The 27,438-nt window shown below is 43.1% G+C and overlaps 1 protein-coding gene across 2 annotated transcripts in view; it reads right to left on the bottom strand.

Moving 5' to 3' along the window:
- The window catches only part of DMRT1 (doublesex and mab-3 related transcription factor 1), a 2,140,563-nt gene that overhangs the window by 2,071,253 nt on the left and 41,872 nt on the right, over window positions 1-27,438 (bottom strand). The window lies entirely within an intron of this gene.

Below are 27,438 nucleotides of genomic sequence, written 5' to 3'. Positions count from 1 at the left end.
CACAAAGTCGGTTCTGGAACCAAGGTGAGATTCACCATCGGCACCAAAGTACAGAGGTGCCAGAAGCTGCTGAAGACTGGGGGGGTGGGGTGGAGGTTGAGAGGGGTACTTAGTGATTTAAAAAGGGCAATTTTTTAAAACTATTTACTACCACAACATAGGTTCACTTGGAGAACATTTTAAGCTTAGCCAATTTCCCTTTTGGTGCTTGAATTAACATTTCCTGATTGGTCTTACCTATCCCATGGCTGTTAATTGTATATTAGCCCTAGTGAGAATAAATGTGATCATACTATAGATGATTTGAGGGGGGCCATGTAAGGGATGCAGCATGTAGGAACTGCCTCTATCCATTAGTGGCATGAGGGGCAATCCTGGAGTATATTTTCTATTACCCATTCTTAGATCCAAGTTGTATTTGAATATGGACAGGGATGAGCTTTGTTTTACTTGAATGGATAGTCTGTTCTGGAACAGTGGTAGGCTCTGTGATATATATCCATCTCTCCACAACATTCAGTTTAGATACCTGGAATGAGTATTTCTGATGCCATTTGACTTGTTGATGTTCAGTAGGTCCATCTGTATTAGGTTGGAGGATGCCTTGTATGCCAGACATGTCACCTCTAAGCACTCTGTAGGATACTGAGTATAGTGATAAATCTTTGAGGTGGTCCATGCAAGACCTATTGTTTAGGACTTCTATCCTTTTAGTAAGGTATCTCTGTGGGTATTCCAATTGTTGCAAGGGTCTGGACAGATACATGCCAAAGTGGACATTATACAAAATGACTGACCTAATGAGGGCTTTGTAAAGGGGGACAATAACATCTCTAGTCCTAGTCACAATTTGTTTATAAGCTGTGCAATACAGAAAGACTTTCTTATGACTCTGGGCACATACCAGTCAAACATTAGGTCACTGTACACACAAGTTCCCAAATGCCAAACAACTGGGTCAGTTCTCAGGGGCGTTGTCAGTTTGGCAGTTCCTTCGAGTAGATAACTTCCCAAAGAATATGATAATGTATTTCTTGCAGTTTAGTTTCAATTCATGATTCCGGCACCAGTTATTGTTTGGGGCAAGCCTTCCTGCATGATGGTTAAGTAATTTGGGGATTCAATAACTGCTCCTAGGTTGCAGTCATCTCAAACTTAGTTGGCCAAAGCCCTTTGGTATTTCCATTTACTTTTGAGATGTATATACCAAACAGAAAAAGTCTCAGCACCGAACCCTGGGGGACTCCATTGGTGACTGGTCTCTTCCCCTATTTTGATCTCCTGCATCCTGTGAGCAAGCATACATGTATGCATTCTTTGATCCACCTTCCTGACTGTATTAACCTAATTGTATTAAATTATATTCCTTGTATAATACAGCACCACTTGTTAGAATGTGTTTTAAATTTGTAGTTTGGAACAGTCTTCTAATAAGCAATGAAACAATATGTATGAACCAATAATGACAAAACTACCCATTTCAGAAAATTTCAACCATAAAAGGCCACTCAGACTTCTGTCATTACAATCCACCACTATCAGTAAATATGCAAAATCTCTGCAGAAGTAAGTCATCTAAATAAGTCCACATTAAAGGGATCTGTAAATAATGAAGAAGCTGCTAGCAAACAATTTTATATTTCATTGTTTCATCTACAAATAAAGTGCCTGTTGCCCTTGAAGAATAAATTGCCTGCGCTACATTAAAAAAATGATAAGCTAGTAATTTTGCAATGGGGAATGGATGGCAAACTGATAACAAAAACATAGTTACTAGGTAACTCCTCAAAGGAGGACATTCATAGGGCTGCAGCATCCAATCCCTTTAAAGTACAACATAGTACAGTATCAGCGATCCATCTACATACTATGGGAGTAGAACCCACAGCCTTCTGCAACAAAATCAAGTATACTACCTGTTGTGCTACTAACAATGCAAATGACTCAGCATAAGTAGCACTAAACTTCTCTTCCCCTGAAGTTCTCAGCTCCTTGTAAAATCCACTTGACACTCAACTAAATCGCTCAACTTCGCAGCACAAGAAATCTGGAAAAAGCCAAAATTTATTTGGGGGGGGCAAAGGCCCAAAACCAGGGACACATTTTAAATATTGCTTGTATAATCTTAGAAAGTTGCTAAAATAAAGTGTTATGTGTTACCATGTGTTTCCTGAAAGATAGGAAGACTGAAACTTAAAAGGCTACCATTCTTTAGTGAATTCACTTCTCACTGATTTGCCAGAAAACCACAAATTATAAGAGGAACAGACCAAAAGTATGAGCCAAATATTCTGTGAAAATCTGGACAGTTGAGAGCTATGGACTCAACTCCCTGAATCACAAGTGGTGGTATGGGTGGAGAATGCAGGCTCTTGCTTGAGCCTGAGTAACACTAACCACCAGGTATACCTAACTGAGGCATTTTACACACGTGTGCACATGGGAAAAGCATGACTCCTGCAAATAAAAGAACAAACTCTTCTTACTGGCATGACTCTGACAGCACCAATAGAACAGCGGCAGCATAACTCCTGTAACACAGAGCAATAAGAGAACAAGATCAGCTAGTTTAGTTAGTTTAACTTCCGCGTGCGAATCCATATTAGTGAGAAAACTCCACTTCATTAATTTTTCCTGACAGGTCTTGCAGCTGTAAAAGTGGGGGCGCTCCCCCTCCCCCTGGCTCTATGGTTCCAGCACCCATGCCAAAGTAGTTGGCACTGGGAACATCAAAGTCGAGGGTTCCAAGACCTGCAGAGAGGTTGAAGGAGGAAGATAAGTGGGTGTCCTGGGAGAGTAACCCTCGGCTCTGAATGGGAGAGATATCTTAGAGGGGGGCAGGAAGGCCCCTGGCTGTCAAGAGGTGATCCACTAATCTGACTACATCAAGCTCTGAAAGGCTCCTGGTGGAACGGATATCATACCCGAGGATGATTCTGGCCTTTCAAGAAATGGACTTAATTGCTGACCCAAGAACGGGTCTATAGATGGCGAGTACCTAGTCCTGGGTGTACTCTTGACCTTCGGCACCAAGGTCGATTGACCAATAATTTACTTTGCAGGGAAGGAATTAACCGGAATGTATGGGGAGACTATTGTTGGTGCCGAGAGGGTCATTGGTACCGATGATAAGGCCGGTGCCGCAGGAGTTTTGGTAGTTTCAGCAGTTGTCAGCAGATTTGGTGACGTAACAGGCTTCGGTGCCGGAGCAGAAGTCAGTGTAGATTTTGGTATCTTAGGCCTCGGATCCGAGGGATGAGTCGGCACCTGGGCCTTAGAAGATTTAGCTTCATGTACTTTAGGCGATGTAGGAACAGAATAAGAAGTTATGTACCTACCATAACGTTCCATGTTAGTTGTCTTCTCTCGCCTTCTTTCTTGCTTGATGGGTTCGGAGCCGATCCTCGGCTCCGACTCGGCACTTGCTTTAGCTCGAGAACTCCTTTTACCAGCTCGAGGCAGCCCCATATCCCATGATGCAAGGCGGTAAGTACCCAGATCTCGTTTGTTGACAAAGGGCAATAACACCAAGCAAAAAATACTTCCCAAAGGAAGAAGAAACTTACAGATGGAAAAAGGACCAGGTCTGAATGGTCCTTAGTATAATAGTTTCTTATACAAGGTCTGTCCAGGCCAGGGGGAAGGAGGGAGGGTTGCAAGAAAGAAGGCGAGAGAAGACAACTAACATGGAACGTTATGGTAGGTACATAACTTCTTAATGTTAAGTTGTCAATCTCGCCTTCATTCTTGCTTGATGGGACCGCGTCCTAGCACCTCTATCCTGGGTGGCTCAATGGAACAAACTCTTGAGGACTGTAGAGCCAAAACTGGCTCTGTCCCTGGAGGCCAAGTCCAATTTGTAATGGGAAACAAAAGTGTGAGGAGTGGCCCAAGTGGCCGCACAAATAGTGTCCAAAGGAAGTCTAGCTTGAAAAGCTGTAGAGGTAGCTAAACTCCTAGTTGAATGTGCTTTAGGTTTTGAGCACAGCTGTTTTCCCCTGAGTATAAATTTCAGTGATGACCGAAGAAAGCCATCTGGACAAAGTCACTTTAGAAACAGGAAGGCCTTTTTATTATCCGCATAGGAAACAAAAGTTGATCAGATTTTCTAACTTTTTGTTCTATCCAAATAATATCTAAGTTGACGGTGGACGTCAAGATAATGTAGCTTTTGTTCAGCTCTATCTGAATAGTTAGGAAAAATACAGGAGATCAATGGATTGATTCAGATTGTTCTTTGAAGCGACTTTAGGTAAAAAGGATGGATTAGTTCTCAAAGATACTCTGTCTTTGTGAAAAATCAAATAGGGGGGTCGAACCGAAAGAGCATGAAGTTCAGACACCCTCCTGGCAGATGTAATAGCCACTAGGAATAAAGTTTTCCAAGAAAGATATTTCAGGGAACAAGAAACAGCTGGCTCGAAGGGGAAGAATCAAGGATGTCAGCACTAAATTTAGATCCCACTGAGGAGGAGGATTCCTGATTGGAGGCTTTAGTAGGAAAATTCCTTTCAAGAAGGCCCTGCAGAGCCTATGGGACATAATATTATGATCTGCTATCCCGACATGAAAATTAGAAATAGCAGCCAATTGAACTCTGACTGTGGAAGAAGAGGAGCCTGCATGAAAAATCTCTGCTAAGAAGTCCAGAACTGCCTGAACAGGGGCAGTAAAAGGATCAATATTTTGGGCCTTAGCCCAATAAGAGAAACGGTTCCATTTGCTTGTGTAAATCCTCCTGGTAGAGGATTTTAGTGAAGCTACTATGATGTCTCTAACAGGGTTAGAGATCAAAGGAAGCCTGGCTAAGGAAGGAAGTGGAGCAACCATGCTGTGAGGTTGAGAGAGGGGATTAACCGGTGCAGCTGACCGGATTGGTGAATCAGTAGATCTGGCACTGGGTCCAGATGCCACGGCTGCACCAAAAGGTGATGATGGAGGAACGGGAACCAAACTTGTCGAGGCCAGTAAGGGGCAATGAGAATCAATTTGGCTCTCAAAACGGTAGCTTTCTGGATCACCTGAGGGATCAGAGGAAAAGGAGGAAGGCATAAAGAAGTCCCTGGGGCCAATCCTGGGTCAGAGCGTCTCTGGGGATGGCCTGATAGTGGGAAGAGGCTGTAGAAGTCTGGACATTTGCTGTTTTGGGGAGTAGCAAAAAGATCGCAACATGGCCGACCCCATTCCAGAAAAATCTCTTCCGCTATAGATTGCTTGAGAGACCACTCGTGAGGCTTGAGGATAGCTCTGCTCAATCTGTCCGCTATAATGTTGGTTATCCCAGGGATATGCGTTGCTACCAGAAACCGATGAGAGGAGATCGCCCATTGCCAAAGTCTGAGCGCTTCGACACAAGGGTAGGACTTGGTTCCGCCCTGTTTGTTGATATACCAAACTACAGACATGTTGTCTGTGTGGACTGCAATTGTCCCTACGGGAAGAAAGTCGTTGAGGGCTTGCAACGTTAAAAGCACTGCTCTCATCTCCAGGACATTTATGTGCAGATGGTACTCGAGCGGTTGCCACGTCCATGAACCATCCTGCCCTGATAATGACCCCCACCCGATCAGGGAGGCATCCGTGGTGACAGTGGCTATCGGGGACGGAGGTACAAAGCACCTGCCTTGGTGAACCTGAGACGATGTGATCCACCAAGCAAGATGTTCTTTGCATGTTTGTGTCACCAGAATCTGGTGACGCATTGGAAGTTGCTGGTATGACCACTGTGTGAACAGCATCCACTGAAGAAGGCGCATGTAGAATCGAGCCAGGGGAAGAAGTGTAATGGCCGCAGCCATGAGACCTAATACCTTCAGAACCATTCTGGCCTGTATTTTCTTGCTGGCCAGAATGATCCTGACATGAGTCTGAATGTCTGAAACTCTTTGTTCTGTAAGGGTAGCTGACATCCGAACAGTGTTTAAGTTTGCGCCTATGAAGGTAATAGACTGGCAAGGCGATAAGGATGACTTTTCGAAGTTGATTGAGATGCCCAAATGAGAACAAAGGCCTATTGTGTAATCCCTGGCTTGTATAAGCTGATGCCTGGTGGTGGCTGACAGGAGCCAGTCGTCGAGATATGGAAACACCTGGAATCCTTGACGTCTCAGGTGAGCCGTAACCACTGCCATGCATTTGGTGAACACTCTGGGGGCTGTAGTGAGACCAAAGGGCAGGGCTCTGAACTGGAAGTGACTGGACCCCAGCCGGAAGCGGAGAAATCTCCTGGAGCGTCTGTGAATTTTGATGTGATAGTACGCATCCTGAAGATCTATTGAGAACATCCAGTTGTCCTTCTGTAAGAAGGGCAGAATTGACTGTAGAGTGACCATTCAGAATCTTGTCTTCTTGACAGACTTGTTGAGTCTGCTGAGATCCAATATTGGTCTCCAGTCTCCCGTCTTTTTGGGGACCAAAAAGAACCTTGAGTAGATTCCGGGCTCTGAATGGTCTAATGTAACTGGCTGAATGGCTCTTTTTTGCAGTAGTTTTGCGATTTCTAACTCTGCAATGTCCCTTAGACCGGGTGGTACATCTGGAAGGGAATTTGAGGGGAAAGGACTTTCCTCGAAAGGAATTATGTAACCCTTGGATATGATCGACTGTACCCATCTGTCTTGAGTGAGGGAATGCCAGGCTTCTGGGTACAGTGATAATCTTCCCCGACTGCCTCCAAGGAGGGACAGCCGGGCAACACCTCAGGGATGCTGAAAGGGCTTGTCAGAGAGAGGCTCCCTGTTTCCCTGGTTCTTCGGACCCCCTCTGCCTCTAGAGCGGCGTCTGTTATTGTTACCCCCTCTGCCTCTAGGGGTAAACTGACCACGTGAATCCGGCGTGACTCCTTGGGATTTACGGAACCACATCTTCCCGCCCTTCTGTCCTTTGGGATAAGGCCTAGAAGGGGTGGAAAAACGGACTCCAACAGCAGAAAGAGTCTTGCCGTCCTGCTCGCACCTGGTCAAGGTTTCCTTCACCTGAGGGCCAAACAAAGCTGACCCATCAAAGGGAGAATTTGTGAAGGACGCCTTAAAGGGATCCGCAAAATCACATAGCCGCATCCAGGCTTGGCGTCTAAGAGCCACACCTGTGCCTGCGGCTCTACTCGCTCCATCCGCAGCATAAGATATTAGCCGCATGGAGGAGTTAACAACGGAATTGAGGGTTCCTAGCTGCGAAGCAATCTTTTCTTGAGCCCCTGCAGCTGTAGGATCCTGAACTACTTCTCCCAGCTCCTTCAGGATATCTCTTTGGAGTCTGGTGAAGTGACATAGGTAATTCAGCGAACGCATAGCAAAGGTCGCTGAGGAAAACATCCGCTTACCGTACCTATCCATGGTCCTAGAGTCCTTATTAGGAGGATGGACGGGCACGGAAGGATCTGCAAGTTCCTTTTGGTGGCCGCAGCCACCACCATGGCATCAGCGGGGACACCCTTGGTAAGGAATTGTTTGTCACTAGGGGCAGTGATAAATTTAGAAGGCCTCCTAGGGACTGGCTCTACAGAGTCAGGAGCTGCCCACGCCTTTCGTGCAATAACCTGCATAAGGGGTCGAAAGGCGGAGACACCCAGGAGGTGGAGGGCCGAGATCCAAACGCCTCTAGGTATACTGACTCATCCTCAGAGGGATTGTTGGTGGGCCAGTTTCCCTCTGTTTCAGAAGTTCTAGGATGTCTGAGAAGGAGACATCCTCAGAGGGGATCTAGGGATCCTCTGACTCATCAAAGTCAGTATCCGAGTGACAGACTCGGGGAGTCTACATGCTTCCTCTTACAAGTCCTCTTCCTAGGAGGATCTCCCGAAACATCAGGAGAATCCTCGGAAGAGGGGAAATTCCCAATGGGGAAACCTGAGGCGGAGGATCTCTGGGTCCTGTAGCAAGAGAAGTGGCAGAGATGTCAACAGGTACTATAGAGGGAGGAGCTACGGGAACAGACTGCTGACTGATACCAGTGGCCAGTACACTCTTCATCACCTCGAATGCTCCCCTCCCAGGCAGGTCCGAGAGAACCCGCTCCGAAGAGCTAGGAACTCCAGGGACCACCGAAAGGGAAGTCTCCGAGGCAGATGTCGGAGCCGAGCTCACCAAGGCCGAGGCTCCAAGGGGAAGAGCGGGCTCGGACAAGGGTCCGATGCCACTCACCCCTCGGAGGAGACCATGGAAGCCCGACCACGAATCCCTCTAAGGAAGAGGAGATAAGAGTAGAGGCTGAAGGAACAGAAGGGGGTATCCGTCCTCCAGCCGTAGCAGTAACCATGCCCGAAGACTCCAACTCCAAGCTCTGGGGTAGAGTTGAAGGAGGAACTGTAACGGGGTGTGGACCAACAGTCGTCTGCTGAGACGGACTGTGTAACATTTGGGCCAGTACCTGTGACTTGAGTAATCTACTGACCACTCTCTCTAGGTCATGATCTGACAACCTGGATGACCTTGAAGATCGGCTCCGATGGCTCCGTTCCGATAGAAGAGGTGAAGCCGGAGCCGAAAGTATCGGCTCCAAGGAAGGAGACCTCGACCTCTTCCTGGAATGAACCATCGGAGCCGATACTATAGATCCTGTCGGCGCCGACTTCTCGGAGCCGACAGAACGCCTCGATGTATCGGCTCCAGCCGGAGCCGATACAGCCACCAAAGTAACGGTGTCGGAGCCGATCGGAGCCGACACCGATGCCTGTGCCACATGGGTGTCGGAACCGATCGGAGCCGACATCGAAGTGGACAATACAGATTCGGCACCGATAGCCATCGGTGCCGAAAGCTTTGTCAAGCCAGAATCGGCTCCAGCGAGCCGATCTCGACTCAGTATGCAGTCGGGCCGAGGCCGCAGGCTTAGATACAGAAGCCTGGGCCTTGGCAGGTTTTGTTGATTTTGGTGGAGCCGACTTAGCCGGAGAGCCCTCCGGCTTAAGAAGGCCCCTAAGAATCAACTTATTACGTCTCTCCTGCAGGACTCTCTGGCTGAAGGAGTGACAAATAGCACAGGAGTCCTGCAGGTGAAGAGGGCCCAGACAATACAGGCAAGAAGTGTGACCGTCTGTCAGAGACATCTTCTGACAGCACGAGTCACACTTCTTAAAACCTGAGACCCTCTCCTTTGACATGGTGCCGAAAAACACAACACACAGACACACCAGTCAAAATTAAATTAAACAAAATACCAAGAGGTATTCTATAAAAAACCAACACACACACCCTAACAGGGGATGGGATAGGGAAAAAATTGACTAACAAAAAATTAAAGGAGACAGGGAATTTCTGTCAGAAAGGGTAGAAAAATAAACTTAAACTATCAATAAATTAGTTTTAGACTAAAAAGGGGCTTGAAAATCACAAATGTGAACAACTTACCAGGAGCTGGTAAAAAGAAGACCTCCTAAGCGAAGCGGCAAACGAGATCTGGGTACTTACCGCCTTGCATCATGGGATATGGGGCTGCCTCGAGCTGGTAAAAGGAGTTCTCGAGCTAAAGCAAGTGCCGAGTCGGAGCCGAGGATCGGCTCCGAACCCATCAAGCAAGAATGAAGGCGAGATTGACAACTTAACATTGACTCCTTTTCTTGCATTCTTTTCTGGGAGACTTAGATGACTCCACCTCAGATAAAGCCTTTTAGCAGCCCGTTGAGGATAAATTTGTTACACCTCTCTGCAAGGGTTCGCGCACTGAAACCCTTGCAGAATTCACACGCTGGATGTACTTCCAAATGTGGCACCCCAAACAATAAACACATGAAAGATGCCCATCGGAGTTGGGCATCTTTCTGCCACATTTCCTCACATTGCTTGAACCCTGTGGTTCCTTTTTGTTTTTCAGCCATCTTTCAAAAAACAACAAGAGGGCACACGCACAGACAGAGAGACTCTCTAACACACACACACACAACAAACACACACACACACACACACACACACACACGCACACACACACACACACACACACACACACACACGAACTAACGGAAAAGTACAAGGTACAGTTTTTTTTTTTTTAAAGGGCTGTACCAACAATAGTAGTTAGAAAAATTACCCCCAAGAGGGTAAAATAAAGAAAGCAGGGAAAATAAGGATACCAGCTATGGTATTGAAGAATTTACCAAAGGTAAAGGGAAGGGAGGGGCCTATACAAACGATGGTAAGTAGAGTTTACCCGACAAGGTAAAGGAAGAAGGAATATATAAAACACACCAAAAACACAGCAATAACTACCAGGAGAAGACAACGAACTAAAGAATTACAGAATATGTGTACATATATATATATATATATATATATATATAAAAATTTAGCACTTAGCTGAGAGGAGGGCTGACGCGTCCGATTTTCTACGAGGCAAACAAGATCTGAAGGGAAGGGAAGAGAAGCAGAATGGATAGGCTTGGCTTGAGAGTTTCTGGCTGGCGTGAGCTTGATATAACGGCCAAGTCGGTTCAGAGGGTCGGAACCAAAACCCAACAGTCAAGAATGAATGAAGTTTGACAACATCAGCTTTATTATTTTGAGCTGGGAAACAGGATCAAATTGTCTTATTAGTAAGGCCTTATTAAGTTTAACTGCCAAAACAGCAATTACTAGAAAATAGAAATCAAAATCTAAACAAACTGTATTTGAAGTATTGAATATTATAGAAGAGAAAAGAAAATTATATGTGAGATCTTTAGAAAAGAGAAAAAGCAAATTACATAGAAAGAAATGGATTTTGTGGAAACAATTATATGTTCAGGAGTGAAATTTAGGGGAAGGCAGTAATTAATTTTGGGCCGAATGACAGCTGTTATAAAGAAAGAAAACATATACGTAATATATAATATATGTAAATAAAAATAAAGTTAATATAATTGTTTTTCTATTAATGCATGTACATCTATGTCTTAAGTGATACTTTAATAAGGGTGTTTAAAAACATAATGGGTAGTTCTGACCTTGGAACACCTATGTTCTAGCCTTGAACATGAGTGCCTCGAGTCTAGGGAGGGAGGGTGAAGTTATACCTCCAGGTCACTGGAATGATAGCAGCAGTGGAACATGTAGATCAGAGAGCACTGTGTTGGTGGCACTTAGAAGGGGGATCAATCCATCTTTCATAGTTGCCTGGAGAAGATTACGGTCAGCAGACATGAATAGAAAAAACATATAAAAAGAAAACAAAGTACTGTAAATGTAATGCCTTAATTTATATACTAGATAACCAAACATCATTTGTTGTCATGCTCTGAACTGCTATACTGAAGAACATGACATCCATAAGAACACTTCATGCACATAACAGCAATACTAACTGTTCCTACCCACAATATTTTTACACCATGAATTTTTGGTACATTTGTTTAAACCTGGTGTGGCTATACAAAACAATGTTAAAGCCCTAACTATGGTCCGAATAACCCAGGACTGACTTGCAACTGACCTACTGAAAGAAGAGGCTAGAAATGGTGGGAGTGAGTGGTTGGCATCGGCTTGACACTGGGAGGAGAGATTGAGCCTGATCTACAGCAGTGCTGACAGCCACTGCTAAATAGGTGTACATCAATAGTATGTTCTCCAGGTATGTTTACCTGGCTCTGCCAAGCTACCTTCACAGTGCATGAGCAGCAGTGTGCGCATGCACAAGAAGAAAGCAGATGAAAAGTGTATTTGGTCCCTGCATATGAAAAGAGTTTGAATCCAGTAATGGAAAAAATCCTCGTGGCTGCCTGGATATCTGTCTAGCAATCTCTAAAGTAGACAGACAGGCACTGTTAAAGGAAAAATAAATTAAAAAAATAATAATAAGCCTTTGTGGGCGCTGTCAGTGCTTATCTCATGGTGCTTCAACCATGACGCATGCACTATTTGTGTAACAGAACTGAATTCTATCATGACCAATGCACATGCTAAATCAGGCAATTCCATTAACCAAGTAAATTCTGCATGCTATTTTTTTTCTCACCAAACCATCCTCTGACCATTTATCTTGTCATATCTGGCCATCTTATGAGTTTGTTCACTCCCCAGATAAAAGCCCTACAGATTTTGTGTTCATCACAAAAAGAAGGAAACAAACCAGAAGCTATCATTCATGCAGCAGGGATTGCATTTTTGTATGTGCCCTACCATTCTAAGGGATGCTTACAGCATCTAAGAGGTGGTGTGCAATGGGCTTGCTGGGTACTGTCCCAATTTCTGCACATAATGCAACCAAAGCCTCTCCCCCTTACAGACAGCAAATCCATGTGACCCTATTCCCCACCGGAGGTTGAAACATGTGTCCCAGCAAGTGCTCTCAACCCTCTCCTTGAGGAGAAACAAGCATGTGCACACTGCTGTTCTTCATTCCTCTCCTCCCCCAACACCACCACCAACAGGCACCCAAGTCACTTATCGAATATGGGTGGTCATAGTCATAGTCAAGGCTTTATCTATCTACACCAGGAGAACTGGTGGTTTTGCATGCTGAAAGGTGACACTATTAGCAAAATGCCTGAGCCCATCTCATACTATGTTGACGGGTGATCACTCTAAATAATGACAGCTTATATACTTCTAATAAATTATCAGGCAACCATATAAGTGACTGATGCAGCATCCCTGCACAGCAGTTAACAGTGTATCTATTCTGCCTGTAACAAACCAACTGCAGCTGTGTACTTATACTCTTGGCTGAGTTCCAGTAACTGCGTACTTCCAACAATACCATGATATTACACAGCAAACTGTACTCCAGACCCCAAGAAATCATGCACACCAATTTCTGTCATGGTTTCATTAATTTCATAGGTGTGATGAAGGAGATGCAAGACTAGAGAACTCTATTACATGCAAATAAATTTATTTTCAATGTCAAGGTGATGGATTTCTTTATGAGTACATATCAATGGATATGTGAAACAATGTATTGTGTGTGTGTATATATATATATATATACATATACACAATATGTATATCAATAAAATACCATGAGAAATTATTTTTTGCAGGTATATACTCTCCTTGAAAACAGCATGCAGCAGAACTTGGTCAGCTGGTGAAGGGGGGTGTTATGCTAATAACACAGCAGGCTGCCTTGCTGATGACATACTATCACCCATTTTTTTGTTTTGTTTTTTGTGCTTCTCTGCAGGACACTGCCTAAAGACTCCTTTATCTGCATCCAGTCAGCTCATTTGTTCCACAGAGGGGCAGGCACTGCTAGGCTACATGGCAGCACAATGACCCTTTCATCTCTACCTTCTCTACAGATGAAGCATCTCTCACTTCCTCTCTGGCATCTTACCAAGTTCTTTTGCATGCTGTTTACAAGGAAAGCATACATCCACAAACAGAATCCCATCAGCTTATATGTCTGCCGCATGGTAGCACATATTCCCTAGGCCCATACCCCAAAGGTACAACACCTAGTGCTTCCAGTAGCTATCATACAAGTGGGAGTAGGCAGAGCAGCCTCCTTCCATGATGGATGAGCCAGCAGCTGCCACTCAATCCCATTCTCCTCTGCTAGCTCCTACAAATACCTGAGCCGTGAAATGAATGAATGTTGCCTGCATCACAGTCAGGGCTTTATCTATCCATTGCCGCAGAGATGGCTAACATGTCAACCTTTTCTGTTTGTTTGTTTTTTAAACAGTCCCTCATTAATTGCTGAATTTCTGACTTCTGTTAAACCTCACTCCTCCTCCTCCAGAACATTATTCTGCACGTTGTTTCCACAATTTCAAATTATTTATGTGTAACTTGCTCCTTCCTTTTTCTAAAGATCCCTCTTCCAGTTCTTTACTCTCCTTTATATTATTTAACACTTCAAATACTGTTGGTTTAGACTTTGATTTCCATTTTCTAGCAATTGTTTCTAGGCAGCCAATAGAATTAAACTTAATAAGGCCTTACTATGTCTAGGCAATTCAGATCCTGTATACCAACTCAAAAATAATATCCTTAGTTACAGCCATTTGCCATTCCATTATTTCTGATAGAGTACTCTATAGGGATTTTTTAAATTCTGCCAACTCATTACACCCCCAAAACACATGCTCCCAATTACCTCTTTCTTTCCCATCACATCACCTACCTTTGCTATCTACCAGAGGAAAAATTCTATGAAGTCTGCTAAGAGTATAAAAATACCCACACAAACACTTCCAAGTAAAGATTCTACACCTTCTGGACTTTGTTGCATACTTGGGAGCCATACCTATGTCCTTCCATTCTTCTTTTATAAATTGCTTTTCCAGTCTCTCTCTCCCCCTCCCCTCCTAATATTTTCTAACCTCCTCTGATTGATCTTTAAAGTTATGCAACATTTACATGCCCTACTAATTATCCTTTTTTAACAGCAGCTTCTGTTCCTGATTTGACTAAAAAACCCAGCACAGCAGCTCTTTCACTTAAAAGTCCTCTTATCCCTTTCTCTTTGCCTATACTCTATCAATCCCTACTACAGAAGGTAGTCTCTAGACTGCAGTCTAAATGTCTTCCTGACCTAATCCCATTCTATTAACTTTCCTTCTCTAGTTATTTTCTCCCAGTACCTTGATTCCTTTGCCAGTTTTCCACAGTAAAATCTAACTCCATCTTGCCTATTTTCTGCACCCCTTCTTGCAGTCATCCCTATTGGCAAAATATCCTTTTTCCATTCTTGTGTTGGCTTAACTCTTAGAATACTTTCTGCTGCTTTATTAATATAATATTCTGTAAGGTTATTATTCTCCTTATAATTGTCTTTCGGCTTTTCCTGGTAAGGGGTTGCCACAGCGGAAGTCCGGTCTGCTAATGACTGGCAGTGAATTTTTACAGTGCCGACTTGCCAGCCCAACACTCAACCTTCAAAGAAGGCACACCCATTCACACTCACACCTACCTGCATGTCTTTAGACATCACTTGAACACGGGGAGGACATGCAGACTCCACACAGAAGGCACAACAGCTGAGAATCGAACGTGAGAACCTCTTGTGTGATCTATATCTAAAATCCCACTGTTTCTTTATTTCTTGAACTTCCCCCCGCTTCATCATCATTGATCTCCATTTTGAATTATTATAAGTTCCTGGTCATGTTATGTATATGAGCCTTCAACCAAAGCCCCTAAGGCAAAACAGCACGCCCAACACACTAGTCATAGGTGACTCAATAGTGAGGCACACTGATGTCCCACTCACTAGGTTAATTAAGGAGAAAATAACAGTCAGCTGCCTGTCAGGTGCCAGGATCTGGCACATAGCACACACTCAGGTCCCTCAACAACAGGAAAAAATATGACTCAGTCATTGTACATGTGGGTGTGAATGACCTGACACGTACCTCCCTGGACTACATGAAAAGAGACATGGAGGAGCTCTCAGATTATGTAGCCCAGGCAGATATGGCCCTAGCCCTGAGCAGCATCCTACCATCACCCAGAATGATACCACAGTACAAACAGAAAATGATTGATTTCAACAACTGGCTACGTTTCTTGTGTCATTCTAAGGGGATCCAGTATCTGTCTGCCTAGGATGACATGACTGACAAACCTCGATGCTTTGTCAGAGATGGCCTGCATCTGTCCCCTCTGGGCTTCCAGATACTGGACAGGGCTCTTGCCTCCCCTATAGTGCCTTTTTTAGGAGGGTTTCCAAGACCAAATTACCACTGTAACAGCTACAAACAAATGCAATCTGAGGATCATGCTGCTCAGCGCTACAAGTCTAAATCTCAAAATGCACTCGCTCAAAGTACTTCTTAAAATGGAGAACATCGGCACTTGTGCTGTAACAGAGACCTAGATCAAGGCAGCAGAAAGCACCCCTACACTACCAGGCTATAACTCTTTCCAAACCTTTCGGCCCCAGAACTTGGATCGAAGCTCCAAAGGCAGTAGTGTTTCTATATTCATAAAGGATGTGCACACCTCCACACTGGTAGCTCAACATAACACATCAGAGATACTTCAGGTGCAGCTAACATTGGGTAAGACAACGATCCAGGTCGTAGCCTGCTATAGGTCACCAACCATATCCCAAGACTCATACTCCATGTTTCTAAGCACCCTGGAGAATATTAGGGTCCAACCTAAACCTCTCATACTAGGTGACTTCAACTACCCCACCATTAACTGGGAAAAATACTCAAGTACCAATACACTTGCCCAACATTTCCTGGAGTTCATTAATTCCAATGCCCTGGACCAGCTCATTCTTACCCCCACTAGCAGTAGCAACATCCTTGACCTGGTCATTACTAACATGGGTGACCGTTCCTCTACACCAATAGTCGGCTCCTCCATGGTTAGATCCAACCACAAACTAATCAACTTGGAAATCCACATCCTTCCCAACCTCCACCCCCACCTCACAAAGGTAACCACAATGAAAAATTTCTCCAAAGCTAACTTTGGGCTCCTAAAAACAGAGATGGCTAACTTCATGGCACCCATGCAAATGGAGAATAGTTGCACGACCGTCGAGCAATACATCAATACCCTGTACGAACACATACACAAATGCATGGATCTTGCCATACCCAATAGAACCAAGATGCTCTCCTCCAAAAAAGGAAGCCAATCTAGTGGTCCCCTGCCATAAACAAATTCTACAACAGAAGGAGGAAACTGATGCAGAATAAGGTGAAGTCTCATGACTGGAAAAACTCCCTTATCAGCCTCAACAAAAAGTTGAGATCCCTCATCAAATCCTCTAAAGCTAGCTATGAAAACAGAATTGCATCAGATAGTAAAGACAACCACAAGGCCTTCTATAATTATGAAAAGAATCTCCACAGCAATACCCAGATTTGCTCTGAGCTACTGCACAATGGTACCTCCTATACCGAGCCAACAGATATTGCCAATATACTGGCCGACAGATTCAGTGCCAACTTTAGCCCCCACCCCAAGAGGCTATCACAATACCAGTAGATTGCCAGGCACCCAGTATTACTGCTGCACAGGTTAAAACAGCACTGTCCAAGGCCAAGAATACAGCTTCTATGGGACCTGATAACATCTCTGGCTGTGTTCTACATGAACTACAGAATGAACTGGCACCTCACCTGTGTGCCCTGTTCAATCACAGCCTCACCTCAGGCTTTATCCCTACCGAATGGTGCACTGCTGCAGTCATCCCTCTCCACAAAGGCTGAGCGACAATAGACCCTGGGAACTATCACCCCATTAACCTGACGAGTCTGATATGCAAAGCTATGGAACGCATCACCATGGACCTAATAAACAAGGATATACGGAATCTCCAAACTCTGGATCCCACACAGTTTGGTTTTATGAAGTGTAGCTCATGCCTGGTCAACTTGGTCAACGTCTTTGAGTCAGTCACCAGAGCTGTGAATGAAGGCAAGGTGGTTCATAAAGCCTACCTTGATCTGGCCAAGGCCTTTGATACCATTCCCCACTCAGGAATCATAGAAAAACTCACTAAGCTAGGCATCAACCCCTATATCACTAGGTAGGTTTCAAACTGGTTCACAGATAGAACCCACAGTGTGAAAGTAGCTGACTCCAAGTCAGACTGCCGACTAGTCACGAGTGGAGTCCCACAGGGTTCGGTCCTGGGTCCTATCCCGTTTGCTATCTACTTCTCTGAAGTCCAGGCCAACAAGAAGGGACAGGCTGACAAAGTTCGCAGACGACTGCAAGTTGGGAGCTATTATTAACTCCCAAGTGATGTTGACATCCTACAGAATGGCTTCACTTGAGACCAGCGACTGGTGTCAGAACCATGCCCTTAAGCTCAGTGCCAAAAAATGTGTCGTTAACCCGGTTCCCATGAATTACCACATTGACGGTAGCCCACTGATCACAGAAGGTGTTATAAGAGATCTGGGAACACAGGCTGACAGCAACTTCTCTTTTGATCACCACATTGCCACTGTGGTCAGAAAGTTCTTCTAAGTGGCACATCTCATTACTAAGGGTTTTGCATCCAGGAAGAAAGAGGTCATTGTCTCCCTCTACTTTTCCCTCATTAGGCCAGTCATCGAGTACAATGCCCCATTTGGCATGTACCTCACCAGACACCTGCAACAACTGGAGAGGCCGCAAAAGTACCTCACAAAAAGTATCATAGGCCTTAAACACTTGTCCTATATGGACAGACTCAAAAAACTCCAACTATTCTCTGTCTCATATCACCTACTTAGAGGTGATCTCTGCTTGACTTACAAAGCCATGTCTGACCCAGCTCTGCTAGAAATGCTACAGCTAAAGAAATCCTAATCCCTCCACACCACATGCTCTAGAGACCTCAACCTCATTACCACAACCAACAGAACATACTGGAGGGACAGGTTCATAACCCAGAGACTGCCCATGCTATGGAATAGATTTCTCATACATGTCAAGCAGAGCACATCGCTGACCCTCTTCAAGAGAAATCTTGATGAGTGGATGGGAAATAGAAAATTCACCCTGGGGATAACTCCAGTGGCTCTACTCGACAGAGGCACTGGAAACTAAGGTCGGGTGGCATGATGCCAGGGTAATCCTATGGCTAGGCTTGTAAAGGCCCCAGGGCCATCAGCGTAGTATACACCTATGAACTCTGCAGCTATAAAATAGCACTTCAAATCAGGTAATCCTAAAACACCTCATTTTATTAGAAGGATCACCTTATTTGATATAACTGTTGTCCTCTTTCCCTCCCAGAAAAATTTCTTCAACTCTGTATTATTGTCCACAACTTCTCCTCTGGTTGATACAAACTATGCCTGACCTATATATAAAATTAAAGGGACTAAAAACATTTCATAGCTTGTATCTTACTATCCATATCCATAAACAAGAACTTCCAGTTTCTCACTTTTGTATTATCTTCAGTTTACCCTCTTCCTACATATTCTTATCTGCCAAAACATAAGCTTTTTTAATGCACTCTCCTAAATACGTCATCTTATAGTGTCCTCATATATATGGGTACTGCTGAACCAATTTGTGTGTAGGTGCACAATTTATGGCTATAGCCTTTGTTTTATTTTCATTACTTTTCTGTCCCAAAAAGACTTAAAACTCTCTCAAAATGTTCCACAACATGGAGATGTCATTTTCTGGATTTATCAGGTACAGAAAATAGGAGCGGTGGTGCAGCGGTTAGCGTTGTCGCCTCACAGCAAGAGGCTCTCCCGTTCGATTCTCGGCTGGAGCTTCTTCTGTGTAGAGTCTTCATGTCCTCCCCGCGGTCGAGTGACATTAAAGACATGCAGGTAGGTGCGAGCGTGAATAGGTGTGCCTTCGTTGAAGGTTGGGCATCGGGCTGGCAACTCGACACCGTAAAATCCGCTGCCAATGCCAATCATAAGTGGACCGGAGTTCCGCTGTGGCGACCCCTACCCGGGAAAAGCCGAAATACTTTTTTATCAGGTACAAAAAATATCATCTGCAAACAAATCCAACTTTTCTTGATCACTATAACAATTATATCCTAGCATTTCTGAGTCCCTTGTTTTCTTTTGCTAATGGCTCTAAATCAAATAACAAAGGGGAAAGAGGATACCACTGCCTGGTTCCTTTGTTCAAACACAACTTATCCAAGAGGAACCCTCCCATTTTTAATTCTTGCCTCAGATCCTTCATATATCCTCCTAATTAACTGTAGTATTGTATCAGTGAATGCAACTGCTTCCATTGCCCTGCTCATAAAATCCCAGCTTACTCTATCAAATGCTTTATCTGCATCAAGACCCACCAACAACAGCAATATTGTCTTACATTCTGCTTCCATCTAGATCATCACTGTTCTATTAAAGTTGTCAAATGTTTGCTCCCCTTCGCAAAACCACACTGATCCATATCTTTCAATTTTGGCAACATCTTTGCCATTTTTAGCTAGTATAGACATAAGCACAATGGTTTAAAATTGAAATGGGACTGTATTAAGCTGGGTCTGATGAAACTTTGCTGTCCTTAGGTAATACAGCCACTTCAGTTTTCTTCCAAGATGATGTTGCTTCCCCTCTTTTTAAAATACTGTAAACAAAATCTTCCAAACCTTTATCACTTCCTTCCCTCCTAACCTACAAACTTCCACAGGAATATCATCTGTTCCTAGAGGCTTTCCTGAAGATTGATTAGAAATTAACTGTTTTTATCTTGTCACCTCCTATTTTAACTGTTAGCTGTTGACCTTGGTCTATATCATTTGAGCGAAGACCCTTTTCTCCAAACATCTATTTGCTGAACCGTAATTGCAGAAAGCTTGCTCCGTTGAACAGCCATTTTAGAATTTTTTTTTCCTAGGGAAAAAAATGCTTGGCCAGCCTAATAAATTCCAAAAATGTCACAAAATTTAAAACCAGGCAAGGTGAGGGGCTATATGCCCCCCACACCTCCCCTAACTAACTATACCAACTCTGAGATTGCACTACAGTGGGGAAAAGGGCAAATTCCTGATGATAGCCAAGTGTTTTTTCCCCTAGGAAAAAAAATTCGCTAAAACGGTCGTTCAATGGAACAGGCTTTCGGCAAATAGGATTCAACAAATAGGAGTTTGAAGTAAAGGGTTTTCGCTTAAGTGAAGTAGAAATGTTGAGCTTTATCTACTTCTAACATTGGCATAATTAAGTCTTCCAAAAATATTTCCATTCATGCTCCTTGTTGATTTCCACATTTCTCTGCTTTATACAAATTTTAATAATATTTCCAAAATATCTCTAAAACCTCTACAGGATATCTGTTTATTTTTCTAGTCTTGGGCTATCTAAGTTTGCTAACAACTCTTTCTACTTTCTGTCATGCGAAAAGTTTTTGTGTTCTGGAGTTATTATCAAAAAGCAGTTGTTTAACAGCAATCTTTCTAAACGTATGCATATTATCCAGATACTCCCTCATTTTCTCTTTTGCGCTCTGCATTAGTGCCTCTTCTTTTTCTGTAAGCTTTCCCTTATTCTGAAATACTTTAACTTTTGTCAGCCCCTCTACGTAAATCCTATTATTTCTTAACTATATCTCTTTCTCTTTTATTTCTCCGTTTCTAAACTCTGTTTTGATTTTATCCCACTTACTAGCTATAAATTCTGAAGATATTTTTATTTTCCTTAATAACAGTCATATAATTTCCCTACCCATTGCTTACATTTCTCTTTTTAACAGATAAATAGAAAAGTTACAGTGTCTCATTTTTCCTTCGTTGCCCTGTATTTTTATCTTATTTTTATTGGTATCTGATCTGCAATAGTTACTGGATGTGTGCCAAAGCTTTCAATTAAATGCAAATGATTCTGTGAAATATAATTTATATCTAGTCTACCCCAGTAATTGTATCTTGCGGAATAATATGAAAATTCTGCCAAACTTGTATTAATGAATTCACATCCATCCATCCAAAACCCCTTTTCCCATTTTTGCACATGGGGTCAGGGTATCACTTCAACAGTGACATCCTTCTAGAACCAAAGTTTACACCTCCAGGTGGTTAACCCTGCTACAGAATAAATTCCAGTCTTCTATACAAAATGTCTTCATACATTTCTTTAGACATCAATCCACTTTTATTATATTTTCCCTTCTAGGCCCTCCAGATACATCCTCTTTGTTGCAAATCAAGTTCTAGTCCTCACCTGTAAGTAGCATTACCTGCTGAAAGCTGATTATTTCTCCCAATTTTTTTTAAGCTCCATAATAGCAGTTTTTGGTGGAATATAAATACACACCAGCATAATCCTCCTCCCTTGATAACAGCACCTTACTACCACAAATAAACTTTTACAGTCTTTCTTTCCTCTTCTGGCACTATTGGAGCCCCTCTAGCAATTAGTATAGTTACATGTTGTCACCCTTACTGTCAATGTAGTTACCTTTCTTTAACCAGCTACAGAGTTCACAACACTCATTTCAGTCTGGCACTGTATACACAGTTTTAACTGTTCCTTTTATGTAACTGTACTTCAGCAGTATTAACAGTAATATGAATATGATGCTGAACAAAAGAAATTCACCATGAATAGTAAATATTTCTAAGTTTTAGCATTGCTTTATTGACAGCTCTATGCCGTGATTAAAAATAATATAGCATTCCCTGTGAAAGGTTTTACAAACTACATAAAATATATTATTACACTTGTTGAAAAACTACCATCCGCGGTGGTGCAGTGGTAGCATTGTTGCCTCACAGCAAGAGGTTTTCCCGTTCGATTCTCGGCTGGAGTGCGGGGAGTGCCTTCTGTGTGGATTCTGCATGTCCTCCCCGCGGTTGGGTGGGCATTCGAAAGACATGTGTAAATGGACATGCCTTTGTTGAAGGTTGGACATCGAGCTGGCACCTCGGCGTTCGTGAAAAATCTACTGCCAATCATTAGCGGACCGGAGTTCCGCTGTGATGACCCCTAACCGGGAAAAAGCCGAAAGACAACAACAACACTTGTTGAAAAACTAAAGGCAATCATAAAGCAAATTTCAGTATTATGACATCTGTGTTGACTCCCACTCCCAAAGATATCAGCCATCCGGTGCTTCCAACCCAATAACACAGAACACCACAAATTTGTCCCAGGGGTTCCACCTATGTCCCTCATTGACAGGGGCAACATGTGCTGATTGAAGTTTCTTTTTTGGGCAAAGACTCTTGGCTAGGCTTGTAAGGGCCCCAGGGCCATTACCCTAGTAACCTCCTATGATCCTATGATCCTAACTGTACCACCATATACTTCACAAAATGTTAACACTCACACTGTCCACTTAGTATCATTCTCACCCAATCAGTACAGCCCAAATAATGTATTAACTTCTGGAAACCTAGTTAAACTACTAATCCCTAAAGCTTCCTACAGCCCACTGGCCTTTTGATACTCTAAAAGGACACGGTATAACATTTCCAATTTTTCTATCTCTTACTTCATTGTTTCGTTGTATTTCCTAGTGGATGAGGCAGAAAAAATATCCCTGTCAATCCTTATACTGTATCATCCACTGGACCAGCAACACCTCCGTCATATTCTGTTCCATGGCATTCCACGCATCTTGAAAATATCCCTCTGTAATACAGTAGTTTAAAATTCAAATCTGTATTTCTGAATATCAACACAGGAGAATCTCCAAGCTTGATCCTTTGGAAGTACACCCCGTTTTAATACCTATATCCTAAAAGCTTAGGCTTTTTAACAACTTTCCAAAATTCCCGCCATCTTCCATACTTCCAAAGAAACAAGTAAATACTCCACCCCTGGTATTTTTCATCATATCTCACAAGAAACAAATATGCACAGTGGAACAAAAAAACTGCCTGGAGAACTATAAAGTGTCTGCCACCTTAATCCTATACAGAAGTGTTTCAAATGGGTTGAGCCTATACAGCCCCACAAAACAATAAGAAATATATTCATCAAAGCTGTTGCTAACACACTGGGGTCCACATGTACATCATCAAAGTACAAATCCAACAACAGCAAACATTTTTTTGGATCTGCCTATTTAGAATAAGGTAATAAAACTTTTTATTGCACAGATAACATATTTCCATCTTTCCTAAAACTTTTCTCCAGAAACCTAAGGATGTAGTAATATCTACCTCCAAACTCAATCCACAAAAAAACGGTTCAAAGCAAAATGTGTGCTGTCTTATACCCTGTACCAGAATGTAGTCTCCTCTTTCTTTATCATAAAGCCAAATGCAGCTAATTCCCAATGTACAGCTCCAGCTGTCTATCCATACTACTCAAATCTTTTCCTCTCAAAACAATATTGTTGACTTAAGTATAAAGCAGTAATACATTTTGCTCCTTCTTATTTCTACATCATTCTTAACTCCAGCTACTGTAAGTCACCTAAACATACTATTTCTGCACAAGCCAAATATCATAGGACTAAACAAGCAATGCTATCCGATCCCACATCCTGTGTTCAAATTTCCCCCCAACTACCCAATAATCAAAGGTCGATTACTTGAAGAACTATGCAGATCACCAATCCAATCTACTTACAAAATCTCTATGCTAACCTCTTGACCTCTTGTAAACAATGCAACACTGCTGAAAGTGGCACACAGTCAAAAGTCTTGTTACAGTCCAAAGCCGTGACATATTCTGACTTACTACAGGATACACTATCCGCAAACTCTTTCAACAAGGTCAACGTTATTGTACAATCTTAGTTTCATAGTTTGGTACTAGGCTATCTCCCCTGGGGCATTTATAAGCCTAGCCATAGTGATGTGGCTTTCGCCACCCCATCTAATGGTACAAAAGTGTACAGAATAGATTTAGAATACTGTGCCTCTGTCTAGTAGTGACACAGAGATGACCCCTGGGGTAAACCTATGATCTCCCATCCACTCGTCAAGATTTCTCTTGAAGAGAGTCAGTGAGGGGCTCTGCCTAACATGAACTGGGATTCTGTTCCAGAGTATGGGAAGCCTCTGAGTTATGAATCTGTCCCTCCAGCATGTCCTATTCATATTTGTGCTGAGGTTTAAATCTTTAGCTCTCGTGGTTCTGATGGATTTGGATTTTTTGAGGTGGAGCATGTCCATCAATTCCTGATTGGACATGGCCTTGTACGTCAGGCACAGATCACCTCTGAGCAGGCGGTATGCTACTGAATAGAGCTGGAGTTTCTTTAGTCTGGCTCTTGGTGAGGTACTTTTGGGGTCTCTCTAGCTGTTGCAAGTGCTGGGTGAGGTACATACCAAATGAGGCATTGTACTCAATCATGGGCCTGATAAGGGAGGACTATAGGGGTACAATGACCTCCTTTGATCTGGATGTGAATCCCTTCATGATAAGGTGGGCAAGGTAGAAAGTTTTTCTAACCACTTTGGCAACGTGGGTGTCAAATGAGAGGTCACTATCGACTTGGGTCCCCAGGTCTCTGATTACTTTTTCCGTACTCAGTGGGTTACTGTCTATGTGATAATTTGTGGGTACTTTGTTTTTCCCAAAGGGGATGACTATACATTTTTTGGCATTTAGTTTAAGGCCATGACTCCGGCACCAGTTGTCCGTTTCAGTGAAGCCTTTCTGTAGGATGTATGTGTCAGCTGGTGTATCGACTATGGCACCTAGTTTGCAGTCATCTGCGAACTTTGTCAGCCACAACCCTCCCATGTTTGCTTTCACATCTGAGAAATAAATGCCGAACAAGAGGGGTCCCAGGACAGAGCCCTGTGGGACACCACTTGTGACTGGCTTTGAGTCTGACATGGCTCCAGCGATTATGACTTTATGGATTCTATCCTTTAGCCAGTTTGCCACCCATCTTGTGACATATGGATTTACATTTAAGCTGTTGAGCTTGTCTATGATGCCAGAGTGGGGTATTGTGTCGAAAGCTTTAGCCAAGTCCAGGTAGGCTGTATGGACTGCTTTGCCCTCGTCAATGGCTCTAGTGACTGTTTCGAAAAAGTCAACCAGGTTCAAAAGGCAGGATCTGCCCTTTACAAAGCCGAACTGGGTGGGATCAAGTGTCTGTAAGTCCCCAATATCTCTGTTTATGAGTTTCATAATGATTCTTTCCATAGCTTTGCAGACCAGGCTGGTTAAGCTTATGGGGCGGTAGTTACCAGGGTCTGTAGGGGTGCCTCCTTTGTGGAGTGGGACTACTGTTGCTGTACGCCAGTGTTCAGGTACATATCTTGTAGTAAGGCTAAGGTTAAATAGCATTTTTATATGCGGGTTTAGCTCCTCTTGGAGTTCACGTAGCACGCAACCCGGGATACCATCAGGTCCCACTGATGCTGTGTTTTTAGCTTTGCTGAGGGCGGTTCTCACCTGGACATATGAGATGACAGGGAGGTTACATTCAGCTGGGATAAGTATTTTTTCTTTTGGGGGTGAGGGAGGGGAGAAATTTGCACTGAACCTGTCTGCCAGAATGTTGGCAATATCTGTGGGTTCAGTGTATTTTTTGTCATTGCGAACTAACTCTGAACATATCTGAGGGTTTCCGCCCAGGTTTCTAACATAGCTGAAGAAGGCCTTGTGGTTATCTTTAGTGTACATAGCGATTTTTCTCTCAAAGTTGGCCTTGGATGTTTTTATGAGAGAACGTAGCTTTCTACTAGTGCTATGCCTTCTCTTTATGGGATTTTGCTCTGCCGTGCAGTAGCTTCCTTCTTTTGTTATACAATGTTTATGGCTGGGGTCCACCAGACAGGACGCCTGCCCTTGGTGGAGAGGGTCTTGGTTTTATTTGGGATTGCATGATCCATGCATTCTTGGAGATGTCCGTAGAAAACATTTGTGAAGGATTCTGCATTGTGGGATGTGGTTTCCACTGGCCCAGTGGGCTTAAAGGATACCATCTCAGTTTTAAGAAGTGTAAAGTCGGCTTTTGAGAAGTTTTTCACTGTAGTCTTTTGTGTTGGGGGTGGAGGTGGGATATGTATATCCAGGGTGATTAGTTTGTGGTCAGATCTCACTAGTGAGGGGTATACTTCCGGTGAGGAGCACTTACCATCCTCAAAGCAAACTGTTGTATCTCAGGAAAAAAAAAAGATAGGGCAATTTCCCCAATTTGTTAATCAGACTATCCCAGTTGTTTTTGACCATCACCTTGCATCTCCTGAAAACAGGTCATGCTTACTGGGTCTAACCCAGCCAATACAATGCATTTCAAGTATGTAAATAATCAAACAGCATATATCACTGTAATTTATTATAGTTATACAGACTATGACTACTGCAGCTCCCTTTGGCCCCATTTTAGAACTTTAGAATTTTTATAAGGGTTTTTAAATATTCAATTTGAATTTGACATTCAGTATTTGATGCATATTTTTATACTGGTCTGTAACTGTTAATATATGAAAGTTAACTTTAACTCTAGATTTATAAGCAGTGCTTTGGATGTAGGAAATGAAAGGGCTTATGCTTGACACATAAACTTTTTACAGTTTGCTGCTTTGCTGACTCCCACTTCCCTTATCCCACAATGCATGCTTTGTCCTTCATTTTCCATTTTGAACCAAGTGGAAGAAGCCAGAACTTAAAAAAATAATTAGGAACACAAGGTAGGGTAATGAAAGGACAGTTGATTCCTGCAGCTAGAGCTGCACTCATAGACTTAGTGTTATTTTAAGTATTTATAATTTTGCCAACTTCACGTTTCTTAAAACAGAAGTGGCAAACTTCACGACACCCATGCAGACGGACAACACAGGTACGACTGCTAAATCCTACACAAATGTACTTTATAAGCACTTACACGAGTGCATGGATCATGCAATCCCTAACAGAACCAAGATGCCATCCTCCAAAAAAAGGAAGCCAATCTGGTGGTCCCCTGCCATGAACAAACTCTACAACAGAAGAAAGAAACTGTTGCAAAAAAGAGAAAAATCCCATGACTGGAGGAACTCCCTGGTCAGCCTCAGTAAAAAGCTGAGATCCCTCATAAAATCCTCTAAAGCTAGTTACGAAAACAAAATCGCCAATGATTCTAAAGACAACCACAAAGCATTCTATAGCTATGTCAAGAATTTCAATGCCAACACTCAGATCTGCTCTGAGTTACAGCACAATGGCACTAAATATACAGAACCAACTGATATTGC

The sequence above is a fragment of the Protopterus annectens genome, chromosome 2.part0 (assembly GCF_019279795.1).
Source record: "Protopterus annectens isolate FY-2018-M chromosome 2.part0, PAN1.0, whole genome shotgun sequence".
Taxonomy (NCBI): Eukaryota; Metazoa; Chordata; order Ceratodontiformes; family Protopteridae; genus Protopterus; species Protopterus annectens.
The sequence above is the reverse complement of the archived record's forward strand: the minus strand, read 5'-3'. Positions and strand labels throughout refer to the sequence as shown.